Source organism: Cetorhinus maximus, chromosome 8, assembly GCF_964194155.1.
Source record: "Cetorhinus maximus chromosome 8, sCetMax3.hap1.1, whole genome shotgun sequence".
In the NCBI taxonomy this organism is placed as follows: domain Eukaryota; kingdom Metazoa; phylum Chordata; class Chondrichthyes; order Lamniformes; family Cetorhinidae; genus Cetorhinus; species Cetorhinus maximus.
In genome coordinates, this window is record NC_135886.1 from 109,050,807 (window position 1) to 109,058,003 (window position 7,197).

Sequence of the window (7,197 nt, forward strand, 5' to 3'; positions counted from 1 at the left end):
ATTGTGAAGCCTGGGGCAGCCCTGCCCTGGGTGCCAGGCCTCTGCTGGAATTTGTATGCTGATTTAAAACAGCTGCTACAGTAATGGCTACCATTATGCCTTTACGTGGGGCCCACACTGAGTCCTTCCTCCTGCACCTGCTGCTGTTAATTGGCTGCCAAACCTGCTCTTGAGCCAACTAACAGTTGACATTGGTGAAAATTCAAGACCCTGACTGCTTCCCACCCATTTGGCCCAGTGTGAGATTGGCACTTGGAAATTATGTTGACATCAGCTTTTCGACCCCGGAGGCGGAATCCTGCCCATCATATTCTTTCTTGACCTTCTGCACCTGCAGCTCACCAACCTTATCTATCATGCTCCTTGCATTCACACAGATGCATTGGAATCCTAATTTAGATTTTATTGCATTCCCACTTACTCTGCCCCAACCTAATACCTTACTATTTCTTACTCGAGTGTTATCTCTCTCCCCTAATTCTTTGTGCACCGTGTTTTCCTTTCTAATGTTACAGCTTGGTTCCCATCCCTCTGCCAATTTAGTTTAATCCCTCCCAACAACACTATCAAACCACTTTAGAAGAACATTGCCCCCTGCTGTGTTGAAGTGCAACCTGTATTGGTTCTACCTCCACAAGAAATGGTCACAACGTTCCAGGAATCTAAAGCTCTCCCCTGCTATACTATGTCTCCAGCTATGCATTCATCTGCTCTAAACTCCTGATGCCATGCCATGAGTATAAAAACAGGAGTAATCTGTAGGTTATGACCTTTGAAGTCTTGCTTGCTGGCTTCTTCCCTAGCTTTCTCCAATCTCCCTTCATTACCTAAGCCCTCTACCTAAGTTGTTAGCGTTGATATGGGCCATGACTGCTGGCTGTTTGCCCTCCCCTCAGTGCTCTGCAGCTGCTCAGTGACATCCTTCATCCTAGCACCAGGGAGACAATGTACCATCCTGAATTCAAGTCTGTGGCTGCAGAAATGTCCATCTGTTCCCCTATCGAACCCCTTATCACTATTGCTTTCCCAATCTTCCTCCTACCCTTCAGTGCAGCTGAGCCAGCCGTGGTGCTGAGAATTTGGCTCCAGCTGCATGCCCTAGAGTGCCTCAGTATTTGACCAATTTTATCAGTATTTAGAACTGAATACTGGTTGGAGAGTGAGGTACATTTTGTGAACTCCTGCACCATCTGCTGATCCTCTTGGATTGCCAGGTTGGTCACCCTTTCCCTCACTGCCTACACACCCTTAAGCTGTAGGGTAACCACATCCAAAAACGTGCTATCCACAGCTCTCAGCTTTGCAGATGCACTATAGGGATGCCAGCTGAAAACCTGAGCTCGAGCTCCTATAGCTGTGGACACCTGCACATGTGGTTGTCCAGAACATGAGATGTTTCCTGGAATTCCCACACACAACAGGATGTGCATCAAGCAGGACTGATGTGCCCTGTTATGCCTCTATTTATTAGACGATTTACTTGACAAATAAATTTAGGAAATTAATTAGCAATAACCAGCAGCTCACCAATCAGCTGCTTCTCTTGTGCTGATGTCTCTTAATTTATCAGAAGTTAATTTAAATAAAATGCGAGACTTTGACTTGAGCTGATTTTAGCATATCAAATTTAAAACTTACCAAACTTAAAAACCTATTGGACAATCAACCAAATTTCCTAGTTTAACCCCTTGCCCTTGCTCCGAGAAACAAAGGCAATGGTAATACCAATCAATTACCTACTTGTTACCTTGTGATATCACTCCTTGAGTTTCTTTTTTGCTATATACATGCTGCCGCTGCTTTGCATGCCCAGTGTACCCAGACCCCTGTCTCCCGCTCCATTGCTGCTTCTCCTGTTGCTGCCGCTGCTGCTCTGCTCTGTGCTCAGTGTGCCAGACCACTGTCTCCGCTCTCTTGCTGCTACTCCTGCTGCCGTTTTGCTCTATGCTCAGTGTACCCAGATACCTGTCTTCCGCTCTATTGCTGCTGCTTCTGCCGCTGCCACTCTGCTCTGTACTCAGTGTACCTTGGTCCCCATCTCCCACTCTGTTTTATTGCTCCTACAGCTGCTGCTTGGCTCCTTTCTACTGTTGTATGTCAGGCATTTTTAAAGAAGTACATTGTATTTCTGCTCATTTCAAAGGGTCAGGATTTGAGCTGCTTTAACACTTTTTGGTATTGAAAGAGATGTACAATGAGGGAATAAGCTGGGAATTACAAGATACAAAAATATATGCAGCTGTACACTTCAATTACTTCTCCTTCCCTCCTCTCTTCCCCCCCACCCCCCCAAACACCAGCAAAGAAACATACAAAAGAAATTAACAGAAATCAAACAACTTAGCAAAAACTTGATGTTCAAACTAGACATGTTAAAAGTTGACTAAGTTAGTCTGCAGGTTATGGTGCATGTATTGAAGTCTTTTTTTCCCCATATCATCCACTAGCTCCACTTCCGTCCAACCTCTGTGTACCTTTCAACCTTCGCCCTGCAGTTGTCCTATTGATGTAAGACAGTTAAGTTAAAATCAAAAAGCTCCTTACAGTTGTTTGATTATTTGGTAGCAGCTAAGGCAGTTAAGACCATACCTGCAATTTTTCGTTATAGTTATAAATGGTCAGTTTCTTCCCAGCCCAGCCCCAAGGGAATTGGTGTTTTTGATGCCAATGCATAAATCAGGAATCAAGGTTTTGGGCCTGTGGTGCGAGCAGGAGTTAGGGCTTCAGGTCTGGGAGATCAGCATGAATCAAGTCCTCATAAACGAGTGACCAGGAGGAAGCAAGGATTTAGGTTTGGTAAAACAGCAAGGATCAGCACACTGACAATTTTTGAATCTTCCCATTGTTAAGACAAATTAACACAACCTGTAAAAATCACATATAAATTCATGTTGTGCCCATACTACATGAAACTGTCAGGGAAATGAACAAATAGCACACTCAGGTGAAAATTAATTAATAAAATTGTTGAAAGTTAATTTATGTACTCACTTATAATGGTAGTAATGATAATGGCAGCTTTCTATATTGGTGTTATTTGGATGATATTGGATTTTCTTAAATCTCAAATGCCTGAGTGTTTTATAATGCCCTAATTTTTTTAGTGCTACTCGGTGATGACTGAAATAATTATTTCCAAGCATCCATGATGAGAGAATTTAAGTTGATATACTGTTGACTCCTGTGTGAAATCAATAAGTGCAAGCTTGTCGAACTTTTTAGGGGTCACATTTCAATTTTATTTCTTGCTCAAGGGGCTGATGAGCAAATTTCGAAAAGATTAGGCATGGCACAACATTAAATGTGAATTTAAAAAAAAAAAGCTTACGTATGATAAGTAACTTGCTGAGCAAAAAAAAAAGTCAAAACAATAAATTGATCATTTTAAAAAATGAGTAATAAATAAAGATGACCATTAGAGGGTGAGAGCGTGTCCGTGTCCCCGTGATCTTGTGTGTGTCACCATGTGTGCCGTACGTATGTGTGTTTGTTCGCCTGGCTCACTCCCAGTCTCTGGGTGCTCAATGATTCGCCTTCACTCACTGAGCGTGGGTGAGTGTGTGTGTGTGGTGGGGGTGGTAAATGAAAAGCCTGGGAGTGAACCAGACATCCTCTTCCTCCCCCTCTTTCCTCCTTTCTCAAACTCACCCCCTCTCTCTTGCGCACACATGCACTCTCTCTCTTCCCTCCCCCACAAACACAAACTCACCCCTCTCACACACAAACTCACCCCTCTCACACACAAACTCACCCCTCACACACACAAACTCACCCCTCTCTCACACGTGTGCACAGCCCAACGTGCGCACACACCCCTCTCACTCATACACACTCACCGCATGCACCACACACATTTGCACCCGCGCATACCACCCCCTCACCCTGCGCACCCATTCCTCTCCTCTTGCGCGCACACAATTAACGTTGCAGGAATGTTCAGTCCTGTATTTGGACGGGTAAAAACAGTAAACATTAGGTCAGTCGGATATCTGGATTAGATATTTTCGATAAAAGTGATGCCAGTAATCCATCTGGATAGGTACTCAGCACTCCAGTTTTAATAAAACAAATTGGATTGTTCTGTAACCGACAATCTTAGTTGAAAATCACCTACAGCACAGTTCAGGGACATAGTCTGTGTGTAATCCACACCCACCCTCGCTCCCTCACACACCCACCCACCCTCCTCCCTCGCACACCTGTCTTCACCCACGCGCACGCGCACACACACACCCCCCCCCCACCCCTCCAATGCACTCACCCAATTGGTGGGTGGTGGGAGAGGGTACATGGCTGGTGCGATGAGAGGGGAAGAGCGACCTGGAGCGCTCTCTGTAAGGCCTAGTGATGCTTGAATGCGGGGACCAGTGAGAGCTGAAAGAAAGCACCAAGAGCCAGAGGAACCGAGGCCCTGTGTGCCCCACAGTGTCTCTCTATACTTCATGAAATCCTCTCCTTTTCCCTCCATATGCCCACAGCTGTCGGTATTCGCTGCTTATCCAATCACAGCCAGCTTCTGTGAGCCTATCAGCAGCAAACACGGGAGAGGAACGGCCTGTGATTGGAGGAGCAGCCCCTCGCAGAAACCTTCAGCCTCACCTACCTGTCGTAGCAGCATTTTGAACAGAGACTCTGGGGGCCACATAGACTGGCTTTGCAGGCCACACCCGGGCTGTGTTGGACAAGCATGAACTAGTGCAAAATGAGCCAATGCTCAGGGTAAGAGTGTAAGGTATTTTATAACAATAGAGATGCTATCAACAAAATGGGTGAGTGTGGCATTTAAAATGTTGCTGAAAATAAGTGTGACATTCTACATTATATACAAATATATCAACCCTTAGTACATACAGTATCAAATATGTACGGACCTCCTGTGATGGTGGCTGTGGTAAGTTGCTGCGAGTGTTTTACAACAATAAAATGATTTATTGTGACAATGTCAAATTTCATTTTTATTTCATGGTATTGTGGTATTCTTGTCAGTGCCAGGGGATTGAATTCTGCAAGTCTGCTCATTATTCTGCAAAAACTGTTTCCATACTTTTTTTTTACCCATATAACTGCTTGAGATTGTAATCCATGCCTTTTTGGATCATAATGTTTAGCAACACTGGAGTGTTCCTCAGGCTGAGTGGAGTGAGGTTGGGGTTCTTGAAGTTTGGCTGCAATGAAATGGAGGTGTTGGGGTTTGGTACCATAGTGCAGTATGTCAGATCTTGGGTGGGTATCTGGAGTAGTTCCTGGAGTCCAGCAGCCATGGAAGCATTGTGGGGATGGAGAAGGAGGCATTCAATTATGTGTTTGTGACAGGCACCTGTAAATTAAGTAAATGTAATTTTCTTTAAATAAATAAATGCCACAGCTGTGTAAATAAATATAAAGATTCCCTTGTCTGCCCTTCTGGACTGGCAAAGAAACATACAGCAGCTTTAATGGACAGCTTTCAATTTTAATGAGCAAAATTCAGCCAACAAATTTTTACACCTATTGGGAGAGGTCAGAATTTCAATCTTCATTCTTTGTAAATTGCCAATGCTACTGTCAATTTTTATTAGCATTTGTTATTATCTCCAGAAACATTGGCTCAGAATTTTCTGCCAAAATATTGGTAAATTTACTGGGCGCACTATTGTTAAGGTGTAAATTGTCCAACTTGTTGTGCGGAAGAGATATCCCATGAATTACGAATTGCCACAAGTTGCTGGGTGATTTGTACCATTCCACTGTTAGCTTTGTGAAAATAGCAGCTTGCTGCCAACCTCCCTGTCAGTTTCAAAGAACAGTTGCATTTGCACATTGCCAATTAAGCTTCCGACAGCAAGTTGGGGCTCTGAGAATTATGTTCCTCCAATGCCACTCAACCTCTCCGGCCCAGCATGGGAATGATTGCGACTAGGGAGCCTACAGGTAACCAAGTCGTCCCAGTGATCTTTAAAAAAAATCTTTTCCTTTTTTGTTTTTTTTCTCTCTGAATTCAATCTTTCTTTTCCTTTTCTGTATTTCTTCTTGTTCCTGATTTTATTCGAATTCACCCTCTGTCGTTTCTCTATTCCTTTCTCAATACTTAAATGTCATTGTGGAAGGGCATAGTGTTGGTTTCAGATGATCTGTTGTCATTGCTGTGCTGTTATCAGCTTGTACTTCCAGCAACTTGCAGTGCAATAAATATTTTGAGCAAAAGCTGAGTGAAGCAGGCAACGCTGCAAGATGCTCTGCTCCTGCAAGTTACGGTCCATTATTTATACGAATTCCAAGTATGCAGGAAAATAGTAAAGCAATATAAAGTTAACATACAAAATATTATTAACCTCAAACATTAAAAGTAATTGTTAGATGACATGTATAATTAGCACTTTTTGTCGTCTTTGAAGTGTCATGTGTTTCTGTTTTTCTCTCTTGCATACAACCAGTTTTTAGTTTTAAATGGTCTATTAATTCTACCTGAATAAAGCTTTCAAAATTGGTTCTTCAGTTTTTAAAAAATAACTTTGGAGAATTACCACACCATTAGACATTGAAGAGAAGCTGTCTGTCTGTTTAATTGATGACACGTTGTGAATACATTCTGGGAAATTATGCACACTGCACACGCTGAGCAAAAATATCATGCCCAAGGCTTTTGAGAGAGCCTAAAGCCTTCAGCGAAAAACATTAAATACTGTGTTCAAAGAAACAAAAGAGAGCTTTATGGTTGAATTTAATTTTGTTTTGAACTATGTAGTTTTTAGGCCCCTTTATGTTACAAGCCTTAATTTGGCATAAGAAACATCAACTACAGAGAGTTTTATTTTCCAAGCTGTGATTTTAGTGTTTTGATTAAGATTTCTTACTTTTATAGGTAGGCTCTCCTGACTGCCCAAAGGAAAGGAGTGTTTTGGAAGGAAGAAAATTTGGCAGATAAAACAGGACAGGCAATAGGAAACTTTCAATTAGGAGATGATTTGGATGAAAATTAAACATATCTGACAAAAATTAGAACTGTGCAGAAGAAAAGCTGCAGTTCCTTAGATGGATAAGGAGCAAAATAAGAATTATAGACCTAATATACTGAGACAAACAAGTAGGAAGGCAAAAGCAAAATACTGCGGATGCTGGAAATCTGAAACAAAAACAAAAATAGTCTGGAAAAACTCAGCAGGTCTGACAGCATCTGTGGAGAGGAACACAGTTGACTTTTCGAGTCCGTTTGACTCT